This window comes from Aphelocoma coerulescens, chromosome 1A, assembly GCF_041296385.1.
Source record: "Aphelocoma coerulescens isolate FSJ_1873_10779 chromosome 1A, UR_Acoe_1.0, whole genome shotgun sequence".
Taxonomy (NCBI): domain Eukaryota; kingdom Metazoa; phylum Chordata; class Aves; order Passeriformes; family Corvidae; genus Aphelocoma; species Aphelocoma coerulescens.
The window spans coordinates 71,889,550-71,910,929 of record NC_091014.1 but is presented as its reverse complement, the minus strand read 5'-3'; the positions used below and the strand labels follow the sequence as shown (position 1 = coordinate 71,910,929).

The 21,380-nt window shown below is 44.2% G+C and overlaps 1 protein-coding gene across 1 annotated transcript in view; it reads left to right on the top strand.

Moving 5' to 3' along the window:
* Positions 1-2,562: 2,562 nt before the first annotated feature.
* PRR5 (proline rich 5) overlaps positions 2,563-21,380 on the top strand; it is a 102,738-nt gene continuing 83,920 nt past the window's right edge. The window contains exon 1 of the mRNA XM_069003487.1: positions 2,563-2,669. The gene's annotated coding sequence lies outside the window, so the exon portion shown is untranslated. The remainder of the gene's footprint in view (positions 2,670-21,380) is intronic.

Below are 21,380 nucleotides of genomic sequence, written 5' to 3'. Positions count from 1 at the left end.
GACCATGTTTCTTGAAGAGCGGCCTTGAGCTTGGCAGTCCAACCCAGCATGACTTCTACAGATGTTCTCACTGCTCACCTTGGACTTTACTGCTGCCACTCAGGCTGCCCTGGTGATGAACATGGTTGGCAGGGGAAGAATTAATATTTGGTTCCTATGTACAGATAACTCTCCACCAGGCAGTTTTGCGGTCCTGGGAACTGGGTCTGACTGCAGTTACAGCACTCCTAGTCTGCTTCCTGATGCACTTATACCTGTGTGGAACTGACAGGGAGCAACAAAATCGGTTGATGTTTTCTCTGAACCATGCTCTCTGTGTTAGAACTGTTTCTGGTGTAGCTCTGCTGTACTAAACTCTGCCCATCATCTCCTGCACTTACACTACCAAGAAGTGTAAACATGCAGATTAGACTCAAGTAGGAAGATGTTGCTAGTGATGCGTTTTTTCTAATGCAGCTGGATTCATTTGACTGTTAGCAAAGTACTCTGACGGATGTGACTCCATCTGGCAACAAGATTTATTTGAATTCTTTAGTGTTTTTTCCTGCTGTGAAAACTAAATATTTCTCACACCAAGATACCATATTGGGGTGGTATTTCACCCACCTAGCATAATCACAAATTAATCCAGCAAAGTGAGGCTCTGATCCCATAAGAGGTTCCTAACAGAAGTTTAGTGACCATGCTAGTTTTGATGGAAGCCAGCTGAGCTGCGGAAAAGTACAGAGCTCATTCAGCTCTAGCTATGATCCTCTAGTCATCACTAAAGTTCATTGTAAGCACCAATTTCTCTTGGGTTTTTGTTTACTTGTAGTTTTTAAAGCAAAGCTTTTGGAAAACTTCCAGAAAGAATGTAACCTGTGCATTTTTGATTTGTTGAATAAACAAATGAATGTATTTGGGGCTTCTGATGGCAAATTCAGATACCCTTTCCTACCAAAAAAGGATGAACCAATAGCGATTCTGTAACACTTGGATCAAAGACCCAACTCAGGTTCCTTTGCATGATACATAATTGTGTTTTAATCATTTGGTTTAGATTTTATTAAACAGAGATAACTTAAAAGAAAACAGACAGTGATGAAAATGTCTCTTCCACGGGCTTCAGTTTGTCCTAGGGGCCTACTGTTTGAAAAAAATGCCAGATTTGGAGAAGAAACTGCTACCCAATTCTAAGATTAACTCTTCCTTGCATTCAGGGACAAGGGCAACTGGGGAAATTCCTCTCATTCCTCCACTGAAGATTTAGAAGGGCAAAGCTGTCTTTCTCAGATTTTTGGGTCACTTAAGATGATGAAAAACCATAGCTTACTTTTATGCTGGATTGTAGCTTTATGGCTTACATGACTCTTGGACTACGTAGTCATGAACTTGGTTGTTTCATAATTTAATCATGAAAGACATAATTAATTTGGCTGGTATATATGACAATATAACTCATACACTGCTGCTGTTTTTTTTGCAGTCAGGAAATAGACAAAAATTGCTTTTAAAGTGTAATAATTTGCCCAGAACATTGCCAAGGAGGACTTCTTTGTATGATCCTTACTTCTCCTCTATTAGATTCCTTCATATACTGTCACTGTTTAAAGTCGTTCTAGTTCAAATGCAAACTGGATTAAATTGTTACAGTAAGTGGTGATGTCCAGCTTCCACTGAAGTGGAAAACTGTGAAGCACTAGCAGTCCCTAAGACCACGTAGGTTGAAACCTATGGTACTGTGACATGGCACTAATACGCAAACACAGGTGTCATTTGAACTTGCTTTTTGGCACTGTCATTCCCTCAAGGAGGACAGCTGAAGTGGGTATGAGTGCCTGCTAGATACCCCAACCAAGCTATGATTTGATGTGGGTGAAAGTCAAGCTGGAATTGATTTTATAAAAACTCCTTTGGTTCAAATCCCTGCAAGGTTCACCTACAATCCCATAATTCAGATCAAAACTACCCCTTCCAGCCCTGGCGAAACCACCAGTTTTGGCTGATCAGGGGCCGCGAAGCACACTCAGTCCCAAGCTGCACCACATGCTCCAGCAAAACTCCCACAAGGACCGCTGCACACCCTGGTCTGTGTGTCAGTGGAAAAAGGTGTGATGCTTTCCAAGTGGCTTTCCAGCTCCTCCAACACTGGAGCACCGTGAGCAGCATAATTTCTCCTTGACACGCGTGAATGTGCTGCTGCCTCCACGTGCACCTTTCTCCTAGGCACGAAGTGTCGGTGTCGCTGCCTGGCCGCTACTCCCTTGTTTCTCTGTGGCTGGAGCAGGGAAGGGGCCCATTGGCCGGGCTTATTCCGCAGGACAACCCGGGGACTGCACAACAAGCCCAGCGGTGCCTGGCCGGCCGAAGCACAGGACCCGCGGTGACCCCCCGGAGTGGGGGGTGGTGCCCCAGACGGCCCTGCCGGGCTGAGGTTGGGTGGGTCTAGTGGTTCTGAGGTCCTGGTGTATAGCCGGGTTTCTCCCTGCCGCCCCTCCCGGCGGCGCGGGGCCGTCCCCCAGCCCTCCCGTCCCCGCCCCGCCGGCGTGGCTGCCGCGGCCGCGCATTGTGCGCCAGCCGCTGCCCCAGGCGGAGCTCGGGGAGTGGCTGCGGCAGCTCAGCACCCCTGACCCTCTTGGGCTTGGCCTCGACTCTGGCTCTTCTCTCGGGGGCACCGTCCGAGGCTGACGGTGAGTGGGGTCGTGCGGTCCGGGGTAACCGGGTGATGCCGCCGCCGAGTCTTATCAGCCCGGGGCTCTCCCCAGAGAGCTGGGCGAAGGGAGAGTAGGTCTGTGCCCGGCCCCTACTGCGGCGGGCGTGGGGTGCGGTGCCGGGGGCTCGGGGAGGGGCTCCGAGCACCCCCCGGGCCGGGCGGCGGCGGAAGGTCGGGGGCTCTTATAGAGAGCAGTAGGCTCGGGAGGCTCCTGGCTTTGTTTATGGCTGTGAGCTGCGGTGAGACATAGCCCTGGTAGTCGTTCGGATGGTCCCTGGGACTGCTGGAGCTCGGGCTCGCAGATTTTACTCCCTGCGTGAATATTCAGTGTTTTTGCAGACACTGCTCTCCTTCTCTTCCAGTCTGGAATAGGGATCTCAGGTAACTGGAGTTGGCTGTAAATGTGATTCCTGTAGGCTGACTGCTGTAAGCTTTATTCACACAAGTAAGACCTCCATGCATGGGTAGAACACTTTTTGCAGAATGATTTTGCATGTTTCCACCCTCAAGTACACAGTCTCCGATGGCTCCTGCAGGAGATGAGCTTGTCCCTTTCTCTGTGTGTGTGTGTGTGTGTGTGTGTGCGGTTGCTGTTAGTTTTGGCAGCTCGTAAGTGATCATTGGTAAAGGTCGGGTGTCTTCATGTTCTTCAGGAATGCATTAGGCTGGATGTGTGCCTGTGTTTTGATACTGCAGAAGCAACAAGAGAGAGCAGCCTTAAAAAAAGGTTAAAGGAAATTGTTTATATTTCGTAATGCTTATAATTTCCAGCTAGCATACTTGTAAGCAAGTCACAGTAAATTGCAGGAAACAATCAGGTTTCGTGTTTACTAGCATGTTGATGAATAATGAAAAGATAGGTCTAAAGCTGAATTTTGATGCTTCATTCAAAAAAAATTCTTGTAATTTCTTCCATCTCTTGCACCTGTTAGCTTTTAGGAAAAGACAACTATTACATGATTATTAGGCACCTTTCTTACAACTTTATTTAAAGGAATAGTTTGCTATAGGCCAGCTATAGAATAATGGACCCACTTGTCATCTAGTACATAGTTTAATGTAGAGCTGTGGTACTGCCTGGCAAAACTGTTCTTTGCCTGTAACTTCTCCCATAGCCAAAGCAGAGCTAAAACTTCATTCTGGGAGTCAGGTGAATACAGTGTGTAAATCTAGTTTTTCTGTGGTAGGCTACTGAGAAGTGGCTTACTATGAAACATGTATTGACAGGGATTTCATATCTGTAATATACATTGTTGATTGAGTGACTGAATGCTTCATTTCTCTGTTTCTTATTAATAATCTAATTAGGGGAAATCTCTAGAAGGAATATGGAATTAAGACACAGTCCCAGTGGAACTCAGTAAAAAAGACATTGCAGAAAAGACTGAGCGTAAGAGGAATTTCCAGAAGTACTTACTCATCACCCAAGACAGAGACAGATTTTGAACACTTCTAGCTTGTCTTTAGGCTCCAGAGTTAATTGCTAGATGTTCAGGTATTTCTTTTCAGTATTCAAACTTTTATATCCAGAGTGCTTTGGGGGACAGTGAGGGAGATGTGTCTGTGTAAGCCAAATTCTCAATCTTCAGTGCATAATAAAATCACACTTGGAGCACTTAAAAAAATCTGATCCTTGGGTTGCAGTCATAACTCCTACTACTTCCATTCTGAAGGCACTTCCATTTAATTTTTACAACAGATGGAATTACAGCTGTAAAATCTAGCAACGATAAGGCACGCCAGTAAAATACTTCGGTTTTTTTGTAATGTAGAAACCATCGGGGTTGATGAAAAGCTCTGTAAATACAGTAATAAACTGTATGTGGCACTTAATCTCTGAACAAAATAATAGGTAACAGTTAAAAATAGTATTTTCTCTTTCAACAGTAGAGTTAAATATGGATATTAACTGCAGCATGGTAGAGTGGTCCAGAGCTGGAGACTCAGATCATTCATGCTTGCTGACCTGTCCTATTTCTTTGTTTTCCTTTAAAGTATCACTTTTGTGTGTATGATAATAAATCCCAAATGCAAATCAAAAGCTGTTCTTTAAAGCAAAAATTGGAGCTTGTTTTGCTGCACCATAAAGGCACTGCAATTTCTAGAATGTGTTCTGATCCCTTGTAGCTTAGCACAAGCTACTGAGCTGTGTTGAGGCTGTGCCTCTGTTTACACAAGTGGCTGTTCTCACAAGTGAGCAAAAACATCTTTGCACTAGGGGAGAACTATTAGGTCTGGTTCTGATCATTTAACACTCTTTGAAGTGGTTCAATGTCACTGCTCAATAAATGCCTTCATAAAAAGGTCACTTAAAATTTTGCCTCTCTAATAGCCCTGTCACAGCCTCTGAAGGAAGTGTTGAATTATGAGAGCTGGTGATTATCTGCCTACGTCTGTGGCCCAGGACTCATTGACACTGAGCACAAAGAAGAGAAAAAAGATGACAAATGCTTGTCCAGGCAGCACATCCTCTTGGAGATGTTTGCTTTCCCCTGGTTTCTTAGGATAAGACCGGTGAGTTTGAGGTGTGGCTAAAAGAGATCAATTAGCTAGTGCATATTTAGCCCTTGGAAGATGGAAAATAACGTATGGGGATGATTTGAATTAAGTGCTGTTATTCCCTGCTATTAAAGAAGTTTCTTGCCTTCTCTGTGTCTCAGGTTGGAGCTGTAGGCAATTTTAAAGCTTTATTTAAGCTGTGGTTTAGGTTTGTTTAAATACAAGGGTGAGGGAAAGCCTTTCAATAGGAAAAAATAGTAGGTAAAAATTTTCTTGTTTAAGCCTTTTTTTTCCAGTAGCAGCAAATCTGTGTATATGGGAACGAGGAAAAGGGAGTTGAATGGAACTGAGCAAGGAGCTGTCATGTGAGGTGAAATTCTGGTATTGTTTTCTTATGCCATCCTGGAAATACATTTGCATTTAAAATTTCCAGGTGAACCAAGCTGTAGGACTACTGCAGAATGCTAAATGAAACCTGACAGCTAACTGAAAATGCCACACAGTGGTGCTCGGCATTCCTCTGCTCAGACAATTGAGTTGAAGATGGTTTCTTTTAATGATTATGGATCTGAAATGAAGACTGGTTCTGAAAACAAATGGGATGTCAATTTTATTATGAGATATTTTCACTTGAAAGATGTTTACTTTCTGTCACGTTACCCCAGGAGTGCTTGAAAACTCACAGAAACTGTAAAGCCCAAATCCCTTTCTGTCCATCAGATGGCCACAATATACTCCTTTGTGTTGCTCAGGCTGAAATTCAGTCTCCTTGGGGGGCTGATGAGTGGTCTGGGGCACAGTTGTGATCCCAAAGATACTGGGTTATCACCACAGATGTACCTTTATGTTGCTTGTTGGAGCAGGCAAAGTAGTAGTTCTTTCAGGGAATGTGGTAATGCATTTCCTGTACAAGAGTAAAACATGTTTCTGCTCAGGAGCAGTGTGATGTAGAAGCCAGGATGATGGCAACTGGGGAAGGAACATGAAAGGCACCGTGAAATGCATCAGAAGAGACTGGTGGGTTTTACGTTTTCATGTGTCAAACTTGGGTGCCTGCAGTTATTGGCAATAAACTGTACCTGTGCAGACAGACCAATGATGCAGAACAATCTGAGGAGACTGAGGGTTGGAAAGGGAGAAGAAAATGAGTGATAGGTTAATGTGTGTATTGGGTGTGAAAGTGCACCTGCAGTCACAGGGCAGGAACAAATCAAGGGCCCATGCTTGGCTGTGGCTGCTGCACTGCAGCAGTAGTAGGAGACAGCACAGTGGTCTGTGATATCCCAGTTATGAATGGAAGAATAACAGGCTTTGCACATGCAGTGTGGATGCATTTGGCTCTCTGACATAAACGTAAGGTACTTGCCCTTGGAAAGTTTCTGAGGAAAGAGAAAGAGCTGATCAGGAGAGCAAAGGGACTGATTTCTGAGGAATGATTAAAAATGCTTAATATAGATTATCTGAGAAGCAAAGACTTCATTGATTTAAGGTATGATTACTCAAGAGACATAATCCCTTAGCGTTTGCAAGAGGGTGTGATTAGACATAATGGGCTGCAAAAGGTGACTTGATCATCAAGAAAAGCGGCTTGCAATGAAGCTAAATAATCTTCCATGAAAAGTGGCAGTAGCATTTTTGTTTGGTGTTGTGTAATGCTGACATAGAGCTGGCAAAAATGTTCTGCAGGGCTGGTGACTTGGAGTCACATCTTCCCTGTCTGAGCTGTGTCTGGGGATTAGGGTGGAGATTTTGGAAACACAACTCTCTAGTCTGCCAGGTCAGCTCCTCTGCTGGGAGTCGGATGCTAAGCCCTGCTCTGTAGTCTGCTGGAAGGGCAGTCATTCTGTGGTAGCTTGGATTTGTAAGGATGAATTAATAGGTTTCATTCTATATTTAGCCTCTGATCCAGGAAATACATAAACATTTGCTGGCAGCTGACATGTCTGCTGTTATTCTGTAAAACAAACACTAGAGCATCTTGAATGCTGTTCTGATCATGCGGTGAGGGAATATGGAAGGAGGAAAGTGATGAAAGGTGCTCCAGTGCTGAGCACAGCAGGCTGGGCTAGAAATCTTACTGGGTTTGCATTGACTTTGTTAAATTGTGTTCTTAATTTTTCTCTTAAATAAAAGCTGAAAACCAACAGGCTTGGGGTGTTTTCCTGTTTTAAGTTTCAGCCATTACTGGCAAAAAAACCTAATGGATAGTTGTCGGGGTCTCCTCCCCCCCGCCATGTAGCCCTGGGAGAGGGGCCCTGAGGGGACAGACACGGGATTTCCCTGCCCCTGGTTAGCCTCGTTCCTCATTGGTTGGTTTGTGTTTCCCTGTGCGGGCAAGGACCCTTGGGCCCGGGATGGTGAGGGTTCCTCGGCAGAGCTCCGGCCATGTGGCTGGGGAAATAAACATCTCTGAAACATCTACCAAGAATCCATCCATATATATTTCTTTTCCACGGGACTCCTGGTTTGATATATGCGTGTTACAGTAATCCCCGCTGTAACAAATGGTGGAGAATTGTGAGCAGAACGATCCCCGATCCCTAAGCGACTTATGTGTGTGTGAGTAAACCCTAGAAACTTTGGATTCCTCCTCTTGGTTTTGTTTTGCTATTCCATATCTAAACTATGGAGGAACCGTGGGAAGACTCTTGGCTCTCAGAGCCTCATATCGACATCTGTCTTAAAATGATTCTTGAACAACAATTTGTAAATTTTAGCTTGATTCAAGCTCAAAAAGAACTGAAGCACTTCCTGGCATGGTTGTTTAAGAACTTTTTCTCTGTTTCTTGGGACTTAATTCTTACCAAAGACTTTTGGAACACCATTTGGACACAATTACATTTTGAGTCAAAAAATATGCCAATGGAAGAATATTTTCGTGAATATTATTTAATTACCGAGACTGTTGAGCAATGTCAGCTGTGTCCTGGTGAAGGGAAGCCTGGCTCAGAGACTGTGTGGGTTCGGCCACGTGCACCAAGCGCTCTGCAAGCAGCAGCGAGGCAGTTTCCGTGCACGGGCAGAGCTACGCAAGCTGCAGTGTCAGCGGCAGAGCCAGGTGTGGCGGGAGCGGCCCAACCCGGCGGTGCCCGCCTGGCCCCGCGCAGCATGTGGTGGAGCAAGCCCCGTGAATGCCCGACCGAGAGGGGCGGCGCGCGGGCGGCAGCTGGCGGCGGTTGCGGTGAAGCGGAGCCACGCCCAGCCGAAACGTGTGCTGGAGCAGGGTCCAGGGGAGTCATCGCTTGGGAGACCGGCTGAGACGTGGCTGCAGCATCTGGCATCAGCAGTGAAGCTGCGACCAGAGGAGGCGACGCATGGAGAACTGAGTGGCGCGGCCCGGCCCGGCCCGCGTGGCCATGAATGCAACCCCGGGAAGAGCGCGCAGGCAGGAGCAGCCCTGACAATTCCAACATGGGAGCGACCGAAAGAGAGAGCAAAGACTCAGCGAGACAGAAAACAGCAGCCATTTGAAAAAAGGAAAATACCATTGTAGCTAAGATTTTAGGAATAGTAAAATGGTATAATGTTAAACAAAATTATGGTTTTATAATGAGATGTGACAACCAGGAAGACATATTCGTGCATAGAACTGCTATTAAAAAGAATAACCCTGAAAAATGCATCCCAAGCTTGGGAGATGGAGAGGTGGTGGAATTCAAAATTATACAAGGTAGAAAAGGGTTACAAGCATCGCAGGTCACTGGGCCTGATGGTGTTATATATAAGGCAGTATATATGCAAAAAATAGTAGTCATGTTAGACAATATCTCCATTATAAGCCCCCCCCTACAGTCTCCCTTTCCTAATCCCACCTTTCCCTTTTACCCTATGTCCTATTACCCCCAGTGTATTCCCAATCTGTTTTTTCATCCATGGTTTCCCTCACAAAACCATACCTTTGCCAATTGTTTCCCCCAAAATCCCTTTCCAATGCTGAGTGGGGATGAAAAGAGGGAGGGAAGAAATTAAACCCTCTCCTGCCTCAGTTTCCTCACAAAACATGCTCAGAGAGTTCTGTCTCCCTTCTGTCAGCCTTAAGATGTTCCACAGAATCTGTTTGGACATTCAAAGACTCAGGAGGATGGCTTGTTTTGTTTTGAAACTGTCCTTCTTGTTTTCAATGTTAAGTTTTACATCTCTTTTGTTAAAAATAAACGGGTGAAATGTTGGGGTCTCCTCCCCTCTGCCGTGTAGCCCTGGGAGAGGGGCCCTGAGGGGACAGACACGGGGTTTCCCTGCCCCTGGTCAGCCTCGTTCCTCATTGGTTGGTTTGTGTTTCCCTGTGCGGGCAAGGACCCTTGGGCCCGGGATGGTGAGGGTTCCTCGGCAGAGCTCCGGCCATGTGGCTGGGGAAATAAACATCTCTGAAACATCTACCAAGAATCCATCCATATATATTTCTTTTCCACGGGACTCCTGGTTTGATATATGCGTGTTACAGTAATCCCCGCTGTAACAGATAGTCTTGCCAGTAGTTGCCTCTTCCTTTGCTGAGCCCAGTAATAGGCACAACTCTATTCTTGCAAAAATGTGAAGAGCCATTTCAGAGGGTTGTGCAGCTCTGGGTTTTATGATACTGTAGTATCATACTGTAGTGTAGTAGTGATACTGTTCTGTTTCTCTCTTCAGATACAAGGTGGATTGGTTAATGAAAAGCTTGATCAGACCACTGAGAAGTACAATGTATGATAACTTATGTCTCCTGAGTGGTTTGATATTGTAACAGGCAATCTTTCCTACACTAAATTTTTTGTATCTCACAATGAACTAGAGTTTATATAAATTAGACATGCTTTTCCTGCAGAACAGGTGGAGTTATAGGGGCTTCAAGATAGTATGTTGTTGCTAGATAGGGAGGAGTATGTTTATTCTGATTCATAGTGCCTGCTTTAAAAATTGGAGACAATTTGTCTGTCTTCAGCATGAATGGTTTATTGGAGGGCATGCAGGAAATATACAGACAAGCATTTACAACGCTGGTTTAAGAATGTGCTTCTTTTAATTAAGTGCAACTTGAGTCACAAAAGTTCCTCACCCGGTGACCTGGTGTAAGTCACTTCCTGCATCATCCATTTGTAGTGAAGATTTAGAAGAAAAGAAACTCTGAAATGTCATTGTTTTGGTTGCAAAGGAAATCAGAAAGGTGAGAGAAGTTAAGCAACTTCCAGAAAGTGTGTTAACCCAGCTTGGATGTGCTCATCCAGCCCCTCTGAAAGCCAGTACTGCTGGTTTTCCTGTCATCACTATATTAACTTTTCCTTCTGTAAAATACTGTTAAGGCTTTCTTCAGGAAGAGCGGAGGGCCACTTCTTATCCTTTGTTTAACTACTGTATCCCGATCTAGAGAAATATCAGAAAACTGATTGGATTTGGCGATTATCAGTGATTCCAACACTGTAAATAAATTTTGCTTCCAAATTTCCCTTTAAAAGGAATACCCATTGTTGTCTGCATAGGTATGACTTGGGTTTATAATACCAGTTAGTTTTTAAAACAAGGGCCGTAAGAACTTCAATGCAGAGTTGAAATGAACGGTCAGTCACCTGAACAGGTTTAACTGATTTGTTAAACAAAACACAAACAACAACTGGAAGTGGGGACCCAGGATAGACCCAGGACCCCAATGACAAAGCAGAAAGGATCAGCACTCTCGGGGGCTGGGTGCTCCCTGTATGCAAAGGTAATGGAAGGAGGATGTGGGGTGAAAGCCCACAAGAGTTCTTACAGTCTCTGGTTCACCATGATTGGTTCATTTTTCAATCCGCTTTCCCATCGGTCCTTTTAGAGTCTTCTCATTGGCTCATTTTGGGAAGGCTTCTTGTCTAATCATTTCCTTCATTCTCCTTCCCGTTGGTTGAGTCCACCAATCATGTCCCAGGATGTTAGGGTGATGTAAGACACTTCATAGGCTATTGCCATCTAGTGGTTACATGGGAGCATTACACCCGTACACCTTGAATGCTGACATTAATTAACTCTTATAATTAACTGGTTAGAAAATCCAGCCCCAACATAACCAATTAACAATATAACATTTAACAACTGCGAATGCGTTTATTACTATTCCCCCCTCTAATCCTTTGATTGGGTTGTTTTAACCATCATCAACCATCGTACTCTTCATAATCCTGTACAACTTTCTTAACCTTTGGTACTTTTTGTATGTTTCCTTGTCTGTATCAGGAGTCTACTTCTGTTTGTCAGTTTTCAGCATCATTATCTTTTCTTCTGTTAATTTTTCCAGGGAACTTTGCACAATTCTCGTAATCAATTGAATTAAACAAGGTAAAACACAGGGGAGAAAAATGATGCCTGTTAATGCACACAAACCAAAAAATAAAATCTTATTCCACCAATTCCCTCCAAATAAATTGTCCCACCAATTGGCCTTAAAATGTGGGGTCCACCTCTGGGCAGGTACATGGGCTAATTTTCTAGTGTTGTTAGTGATGTTTTTTATGGCCTTGCCATGATCATCAATTCCCACACAATATTGTGATGAGTTGAACTTCCTGCAAACACCTCCCTCCTCTGCGAGAAGATAATCAAGGGCCAGTCTGTTTTGATAAATTGCTGCGCTCAAGTGCCTCTGTTGAGAAGAAATCAAGTTCAAGGCGAGGGCTGTCTGATTTGTTATTATCTCCAGGACAGCTTGTAATCTAATAACTCTGTTTAACATATAAATTTGAGTTCTGTCCCCCCATGAGATGTCCTGGGCCCAGGTGGCAGGGCCATAAGTCTCGATGATCCTCTCAGGGGGCCACTCATCATCCTGCCATTTCTGGGTTCCCCCAATCAAATTTCATTTTTTTTCATACCAGTTCATCATATAGGGGCACCCCTAGTTCTTGACCCAAGTTCTGGGGAAGTAAAAAGAAAGAGGGGCAAATAATCCCCAGGGTATACAACTCCCAGCCCATTCCCCAGGTAGAGTAACATAAGCTGTTTCCCCTCATAACCAAAATAAACCCTCGGGACCCTCCCAAAAATTTGGTCCCCTCTATCCAATTTGTCGCCACAACTTAGAGATTCCAGGGATACCTAAGAATGGGTTGGTATTTTGGGTGATACATTCTTGTTCTCCATCCCAACTCTTACCAACCCAGTTATCTCCTTTTCTTTGATTATGCCTAGTTCTGAGATCTTTCCTTTTATAACTTTGTCACCGGGATCTTGCTCGGCGCGTATCCATGCTGCCTTAATAGGGCATTCCTCTTCTAATTTTTGCTTAAAATTTCCTATATTTTGTACTAGCCAGTAAGTTTTCCCATCTTCAGTGCAAGTTTGAACTTTACTGGGTTGATACACTTACTATTCAGATTAGCGTGAATTCTAGAGTCTCCCACATAACGGGGTAATAGTACCTATTGCAGGGGCCAGCCTGGTTCCTCTGGATACAGAATATTCACAGTATCCACCACAGTATCCACAGGGGTCCTGTACCATATACTCTCCCAGCTCTTATAGCTGCATAAGTATTACACATGGTAAGAGTAGAACCTGGCCCGGTCTTTCCCCCTGTGATGCCCCTTCCTCCAGTCTGCCACGGCAATTCATCTTTCTAGTCCCTTGCATATTGACCTTGGATGTTTCTTTTGGAGCCAGATTACTAAACAGATGAGGAATGTTCTACCTTTCCCAAGGTGTGGACTTTTAAACGTATCTAAAATAGGATAGAAAATATACCAAAGGTTAAGATTATTAATTAATAACAATTAAATAAAATAACATTTAAACAATAACTCATAGATGTCAAACTTTATCTTAAATTGAGCCTGGGCCACTGTGAGGTAGATTAATTGTGATGATGAGGTCTCTTTCTGAGGGTTATTTTTGTGTCAGCTCGGTCTACTACTGTCCATTCTGTTGGCTCCGGTACAGGTCCTTTGACTCTGGTGAAATGGGTCCACCCTTTTTCCTGAGTTCTTACTGCAGTCTCGGTGGTGAGGAGGACCTGGAAGGGGCCCTCCCATTTTGAGGTTAATGGGGTTTCCTTCTATACCCTGATCAACACCCAGTCTCTTGGTTGGAAAGGATGGATTTTAAAGTCTGTGGGTGTGCTCTGAGGGAGGTACCCCTTCTTTCTGAGGTCTTCCAAGGTTTTGGCTATGGTTTGCATATAAGTTCTGATACCTTGCTCCCCTTCTTCATAGGATCCTGATTGGTTCATGGTGGTTAAAAATGGTAGGCCAAACATAGTCTCGTAGGGTGACACTCCCATATCTGATCTTGGTTTTGTTCTGATTCTTAGCAAGGCTAAAGGGAGACATTTTATCCAGTTCAACTTGGTTTCAAGCACTAATTTGGAGAGTACTGATTTCAGGGTTTGGTTCATTTGTTCGACCTTACCCGAACTTTGTGATCGCCATGGCGTGTGGAACCTCCACCTTATATCCAGTACTGTCATTGTCTGTTGTAGTACTTTTGCTGTGAAGTGGGAGCCTCGATCTGAATCTATGGTGTTGACAATGCCATACTGGGTATGATCTGCTCCAACAGTGTTTTACTGACTATGTTGCCTGTAGCACTTACAGTTGGAAATGCCTCCACCCACTGGGTCAAAGGGTCTATGATGACCAACAAATATTTAAATCTTTTTACTGGGGGAAGCTCTGTAAAATTGAAAGTTTTGAAATGGTCTTCTCACCAATTCTCTCCCCCCTTGTGTAGTTTTCCTCATTCCCTTTTTATTTATTTTCTGGCAGATCATACAGTTTTTAGTTATGGCCCGGGCAATTTCGAAGGCCCCCACACACCTGTAGCTATGCATATAGCCTGCATCCCCCAATGTGTAGACTGATGGAGGTTTTCCAGAATCCGTTTTGTCAGTATCTTATTTAAGACCTGTTTCCCATCCGGTAGTATCCATTGGCCTTTTTCATTTTCTTTCCCCCACCATTTTTTGAGTTCCTCCTGTTCTTTTTCATTGAAGATCGGGATATCTTCCTGTTTCTCATCCTTGTCTTGTCCTTTTCCAAAGCTGCCTGCTTTGCTTGTCTATCGGCCAGATTATTACCATCTATTTCAACTAAGATCCCTTTTTGATGTCCTTTTATATGCACTACTGCGATACCTTCTGGTCTCATCAATGCCTCCAGAACTTCTCTTACCAACTTCTCCTGCGCTCAGGTTTTTCCCTTTGAATTTAGGTAGCCTCTTTCACTCCAAATCTTTCCAAATGTATATACTATGCCATATGCCTACCTTGAATCTGTATACATGGTCCCCTTTTTTCCTTCTAGTAACTCAAGTCCTCTTTTCAATGCGTAGCCCTCGCAGCACTGGGCAGACCATTTTGCGGGTAATTTTCCTTTTCCAGGACCTGCATATGTTTGCCATCCACTACAGCGTAGCCTGAAGCTTGTTTTCCAGCTGTTACCCTGGAGGAGCCATCCACAAAAATTCTCTCTCCATCAGGCAAAGGTTGCTCCTGGAGGTCTTCTCTCACCTTTGTCTGTAAATCAATTATTTCTAGACAATGATGCTCTAGATCTCCTGCCGGTTCACCATATAAAAATTGGGCAGAGTTCTGGGTCTTTGCAGTATTTAGTTCAAGGTTCTCAGTTCCCATCAAGACCAGTTCATATTTTAATATTCGGCTGTCAGAGAGCCACTGGCCGGCTTTTTGGCTTAATATTGTTTTCATGTCATGCGGGGTGTGTACTCTTATTTTCGCCCCAAAAATCAACTTAAAGCCTTCTTCTATTAGTGCCACTGTGGCTGCTATAGGCTGCAGACAAGTTGGCCAGCCTCTGACCACCGGGTCTAGTAGTTTTGATAGGTGTGCTATGGGCTTCCTGATCCCACCCCAGTCCTGGGTGAGAACCCTGCAAGCCACTCCCTCTCCAACATCGGTGAACATACCAAAAAGTTTCTCCAAATTTGGTAAACTTAAAACCGGGGCTCTAATTAATTCCTCTTTCAGATTTGTGAGCTGTTTTTATCTTCATCACTCCGATTAAAAGGCTCTGATTCCCCTAACTTATTGTTTAAGAATTTAACCAATTTAGTGTATTCCCGTATCCACAATTTACAATATCCAGTTAATCCCAATAATTTTCTTATATCCCTTTTTGGTTTTGGTGCTGGCGAGGATATTATTCCCTGAATGCGGTCTGGGCTTAGTCTTTTATATTCACTCCCAATTATGTGTCCTAGATAGGTGACCTCTTTCTCTACAAATTGTAATTTTTCCTTCGACACTCTCCAAAAAGTTCAACAATCCAATAGTCATTCTCCTAACTGGTTCTTCCCTCTCTCCAGATATTAACAAATCATCTACATACTGTAGGATCTGCACATTGTCTGATGGTTGAAATTGTTGTAATAGCTTTTCTATGGCCTGTCCAAATAGATTCAGGGATTCAGTGAACCCTCGCGGCAGACGGGTCCACCAAAGCTGTTGTTTTCTCCCTGAATCCGAATCTTCCCATTCGAAGACAAACCAATTTTGGCTGTCCTCTGCCAATGGACAGGCCCAAAAAGCGTCTTTAAAATCAATTACTGAGAACCAGTTATGATCAGATGGTAATTTACTTAATAGACTGTAGGGGTTTGCCACCACTGGATACCTGGATAAGGTGTGTTTATTTATTTCTTTCAGGTCTTGTACTAAACGGTAGTTCCATTTGGCTTTTTCATAGGTATTACTGGAGTGTTATAGGGTGACATGCAGGGTTCCAGTATCCCTTCCTGTATTAAGTTTCTTATTATTGGTGTTAGTCCCCTCCTCCTTTCAGCTAATATGGGATATTGCTTTACTCTAATCGGTGGAATCCCTGTCTCCATTTCCACCTTTATTGGCCGTATGTCTAACAAACCCCTATTTCCCTCTTCTGCCCATACACCTCCTTCTATCTCACTTTTGTTTTCTTCTCTCATTAACATTACTTCAGCCACCATTCTTCCTTCATGGAGTATCACCCCCACTCCCAGTTGGACCTGGAGGTCCCTCCCCAACAAATTGCAACCTAACCTTGGCATATAGAATAAATTGCAGTAGCCTTCTCTTGAATTCCCTTTTATGACCACCTCTTCTATTATCTTTACTTCAAAAAGTTCTGCCTTCGCCCCTTTTACTTTACAAGTTTTTTCACTTAATTTACAACCTATTGGTACTTTTAAAACACAAGTTCTAGCTGCCCTGGTATCCACTAAAAATTCAAACTTCTAATTTTATCAAGGGCTCTACAGGATGTTCAAAGGATTTCCTGAGGGGGTAGAGCCCCTGACACCCCTAATCTTCAATTGTTTCTCCTTGTGATTCTTTAAAAACCTTTTGATTCCTCTTCCATTTTTCACATTGCCTTTTGATATGTCCCTTTTTGCCACAGTAATAACAATAATAATCTTCCCCTCCATATGGGCCTCTCTGCACTTCCCATGATTTCAACTCCTCTCTACCTTCCTTTCCTTTCAAATTTTTTCTTCCTTCCTCTCTGCTTTCTTTAGCCACTGCTACCATGATCTTCGCCTTTGATTTTGCTTTCTCCTCCTCCTGCCTTAAATATACTTTCTGAGCCTCCCTTAACAACTCATTCAACCTTTTTTTCCTGCCAATCCTCTACCTATTCTAACTTCCTCCGTATATCTTGCCACAATCTGGTTACAAATTGTACCTCTAGGGTTACTTGACCCTCAGGACTTTCAGGGTCCACACTTGAATATAATTGAAAATTATGCTTTAGTCTAGCTAGCCAAACGCTAGGTGTTTCCTCTTTTTCCTGTTGACAGTCAAATGCCAGCTTAGCATTACTGGTCCTCAGAACCGCCTCTTGTATTCATTTAACTATCAAGGCCCTAAAATCCTTCATATTTCTTCATCCAATCTCATTATTCAGGTCCCAATTAGGTGTGTTTAGCAGCATTTTTTCCTCACCTGGGGATCCTGGCTGATTCTCCCTCTCCCAAATCTGCCTACCAGCTGTCCTTATTAATTGTATCTCCTAGGGGGCACACAGAATACCCATAATTGAGTTCAACTCTTCCCATGTATAAATGTTTGGCCCCAAAAACTAGTCTACCTGGTGGTTAATACCAACCGGATCCTCCAGCAATCTTTTAATTTCCTTTTTAAAAATTCTAACTTCGGAGGCGGTCAATGGTGCATTGACGAAGCCAACTCCCCCCCCCATCTCTCCCATAGGGACTTCTCTCAAGGGGAATAACCTTTCTTCCTTCTTTTCACTCGCCTCAAATTTTGCTGCCTTAAGTCTCATATTATATTGATGCCCTTCTACCTCAGTCGAGTTTCCCTGTGAATTATCCAATTTCTTACAATTACAGGCCGGTCTACTGGCCTCCTTCAGGGCGCTAGGACAGGTACTTCCTTCTAGAACTTTATCTTCAGGTGTGGGTGGGAGTTTAGGAGGGACAGTGGTTATGGATGATGACAAGAGTTCAGGAGAAGTGGGAGTTGCCAGTAGGGAAGAGGAAGAAGGGGATGTTGCAGCCTCCGAATGGGGAGAAGAGACTACGGAGGGGGCTGCTGGGGGTGCAGGTGGAGGAGGGATTATGAGAGTTGCAGGGAGTGGAAAAGGTGGGAGATAGTCAAGGGGGTCCCATTCTCTTCTAGGTATTTTCTTCTCTTCTTTAGCCTCTTTATTTACAACTTTTACACTGTTGCCCCTTCACCCCTAGACCCTTCATGCAAGCCAAGACCCTTAATTCAGCCAACAGGCCGCATATCTGATTTCCTCATCATTGGGACTTTGACGGGTGTTAACATACTTATTTAAAGCTTTACACAGCCACTTTAGAACCCTACCATGGGCAATGCACAGGTCCCTCCTGAATCACCTCTCTAGGCCATTCCTCCACACAGAATTGTACCATTTTTACTTTATCCAATTCTTTTGTTTTTCCCTCTTTCTCCCCATTTTCCAACATTCCTCCCAAAGGACTGTTAGGTGGAATATCCTTTCCTCTTGATTCGCCCTGCTTGCCCTTATGTGGGGCCTTGCCTGCACATTGTCCCACATCCACAACAGTAACAACCACTTTAACTATAACTTGTAACTTTTAACTCCCGGGGTGATATTTATACAAACTTACAATACAAAAAGAGAGGGTGGACGAAACAGAAATAAAAATTGGAAGCAAGTAACTGTTGTATGGTGCCATGGGAAAACTAATAAGGCTGTGGGAAAACAAAATCAATTGCTAATCAATAATAAAGAATGAAACTGAGAATGGATTGACGGAAAATGAAATGACAGCCTCCGGCAAATACAATAATCAAGAGAAATAACCAAAATTATAAACAGAAAAGAAATACTTACCTACAACATAGGTAATGAATTACTCACTTTAGTTATTTCTCACACAAGGCCTCTTCCCAGATGTCACTTAGAAGGAAATTATCACACAGTGCGCCTGAAACACAATCAATACGCAAACTGGCGCCCCAGTATAGATGTCCACTCAAGATTTAATAAACTACCCACACAGATACAGAAAAGATGATGCCCTGTCAGAACAGGACTCAAACTTATTGACAAAATGGCTTCAGCCACCAACCCAAATCTGATCACTCCTATAACGACCTCTCCCTTACATCAACACTCACTCTGGGTGAGGACCACCCCTCACCCAAAGTGATTGACATCAGCAGAACCAAATCACCACAAAATGACACCTAGCTAACCAAAGGAAGGCCAAAGGAAATGTGTTCAACACAAAATGGTGCTCTAATCTCAGAAATAAAATGGCTGCCTGAACATAATTGAATCAAAATGTCGGCAGTCTTCTGAACTCTTGCTCAACCGCCTCTCTTGGCGAGTGGTCCAAGGACTTTTGGCTTGCTCTGGCCTCACGCTGGAACGCACTCCACCCCGAACACAAACTAATTACACCAACCAAGAACTTAATATCACTTTATAAAAGAAAAAGAATGTAGTTTCTAGCTGGCAGGGTTCTAATTTCCCTCCCACTCCTAACGAGTGAGGGGTCTTCTCTCAGCTGGTGGCCCCATGCCCGAGTGGCACACCCCAGGAACTCCTAACCTGGAGTCCTGGGGACACCCTCTGGCCCTCGTCACCGCGCTGTGAGGCAATCTTTCCCTCAGTCAGCCTTCCCTTTGGCTCTTGCACACAGAGCCAGTAACTGAGGTCCTAAGTCTCCCTCGGTCTGGCCCTATCTTGTTTTCCCCACCCTGCCTAGTGAGGAGCACTCCCAACCAGTGGCCACACTTCAAGTGGGCCTCCCGTTGAAAGTTTTTATACCTCTGCCCTGAGGGTCCTAATTCCTCAGCTGTCTTTCCATGACTTGGGTCAGTCAGCTGCCCAGACCCTCATTGAGGAACCCTCTAACCTTCCAGGTGTCTACACCCTGTGACCACACTTCAACCTCTCCTCCTTTGCCCCGTGCACAGGCCTCCAGTAGGAGGATAGGTGGTGATCACGGACCCCCAATTGTTGGAAAGGATGAAAGTTTGGTAAGAAAGTTTCACAGATATGTAGGCTTGGCAGAAAGATCTCTGAATGTAGAAACTGAGGATGAGATAGAAATGAAAGCAAGTTTTGATATAGAGTAAAAGACGTTTTGCTGAAACATTGAGCACTGAATAACTGAGAAGGCAAAGGCTGGAGATGAGTTGGAAGGAGATTTTTATGATTAGGACAAAGGTATGTGACTACAAACAAAGACATGTTTTTCACCAAGTAAATAACTCTCAAGAAGAGCGTAAGTAAATAGAAAACACGTTTTTACCAAAAAGAGCTATCGCAGGTAAACAAGAAATGTCGATGTAGCAAGAAGAAGAGAGGTCTGAGACTTTTCCATTGTAAGCTTAAATTGGAACATACTTACTCTTGTGATTGGATAATAATGACTATAATATGGTAATGGTAGTAGCTATGATAGGCTATAGGCAAATGTAAAGATATTGTGTATGGTGCTTATTGGTTGTTATGTACTCTGCAAAGAAAGGCATATAATGCTTTGTAACTTGAACAGAAAGAAGCTTCAGGTATGCCTGCAAGCTGTAGCTGACAGCTGTAGGCTGGCTCTGGATACCCACTCCCTGAAATGCTGTAACTTCGCCTATGCAATAAACAGCTCTCAGGAGAGCCGCCTGAAGTCCAGACATCCTTCGTGAACCTTTCTCTTATACCCAATGTTGTGTGGCCTTAGGTAAGACAGCCCTAGGAGCTCCCACCTGGGTCTCCCGCTCCACAGGTACTTTTGGAGTATCCACTCACTCGCGCCCCCCCTTCGGAGTGCCACACTCGCTTGCACTTGCTTCCCCCTTTTCTGGCCAGGCTCCTTGCAGAGAACCGGAACCGTGGTACTCAGGGGTCTGCACTCACTTCGGGGGTCTGTACTGTACAGCCCGCATCTCATTCACATCACAGTCTCGCTCACACTCTCTTTACCATACCCTACTCATGATACTCACCACCTACCGCGAGCCCCGCTCTCTCTCGGAAGTTTGTCTGTCAACGGGGATATACCCCCCTGCCCGGTTTTGGTTTGCTGGGCTTCCAGCTGTCTCCTGGGTATTAGCCAGCGAACCTTCCATGGTCTCAGAGAAGTCCAAAGCCGGGCAGTTTAAATCAGCTGGGGGCCATCTCCCTGTCCTCATCCTTCTTTGGGACTGCCTCTGGGTGTGGCTTCCTGGGTTTTGGCACCAAGTTGAAATTAACAGTCAGTCATCTGAACAGGTTTAACTGATTTATTGAAACACAAACATCAGCTGCAAGCGGAGACCCAGGATAGGCCCAAGACCCCAGTGACAAAGCGGAAAAGATCAGCACTCTAAAGAGGCTGAGTGCTCCCCCTATGCTAAGTTAATGGTAGGAGGACGTGGGGGTGAAACCCCACAAGATTTCTTATAGTCTCTGGTTAACCATGATTGGTTCATTTTTCAATCCGCTTTCCTATTGGTCCTTTTAGAGTCTTCTCATTGGCTCATTTTGGGAAGCGTTCTTGTCCAATCATTTCCCCCCTTCTCCTTCCCATTGGTTCTTTGAGTCCACCAATCATGTCCCAGGATGTTAGGGTGATGTAAGACACTTCATAGGCTATTGCCATCTAGTGGTTACATGGGAGCATTACACCCGTACACTTTGAGTGCCGACATTAATTAACTCTTATAATTAACTGGTCACAAAATCCAGCCCCAACATAACCAATTAACAATATAACATTTAACAACTGTGAACGCATTTAGAGTCTCGTTGCACTCCTG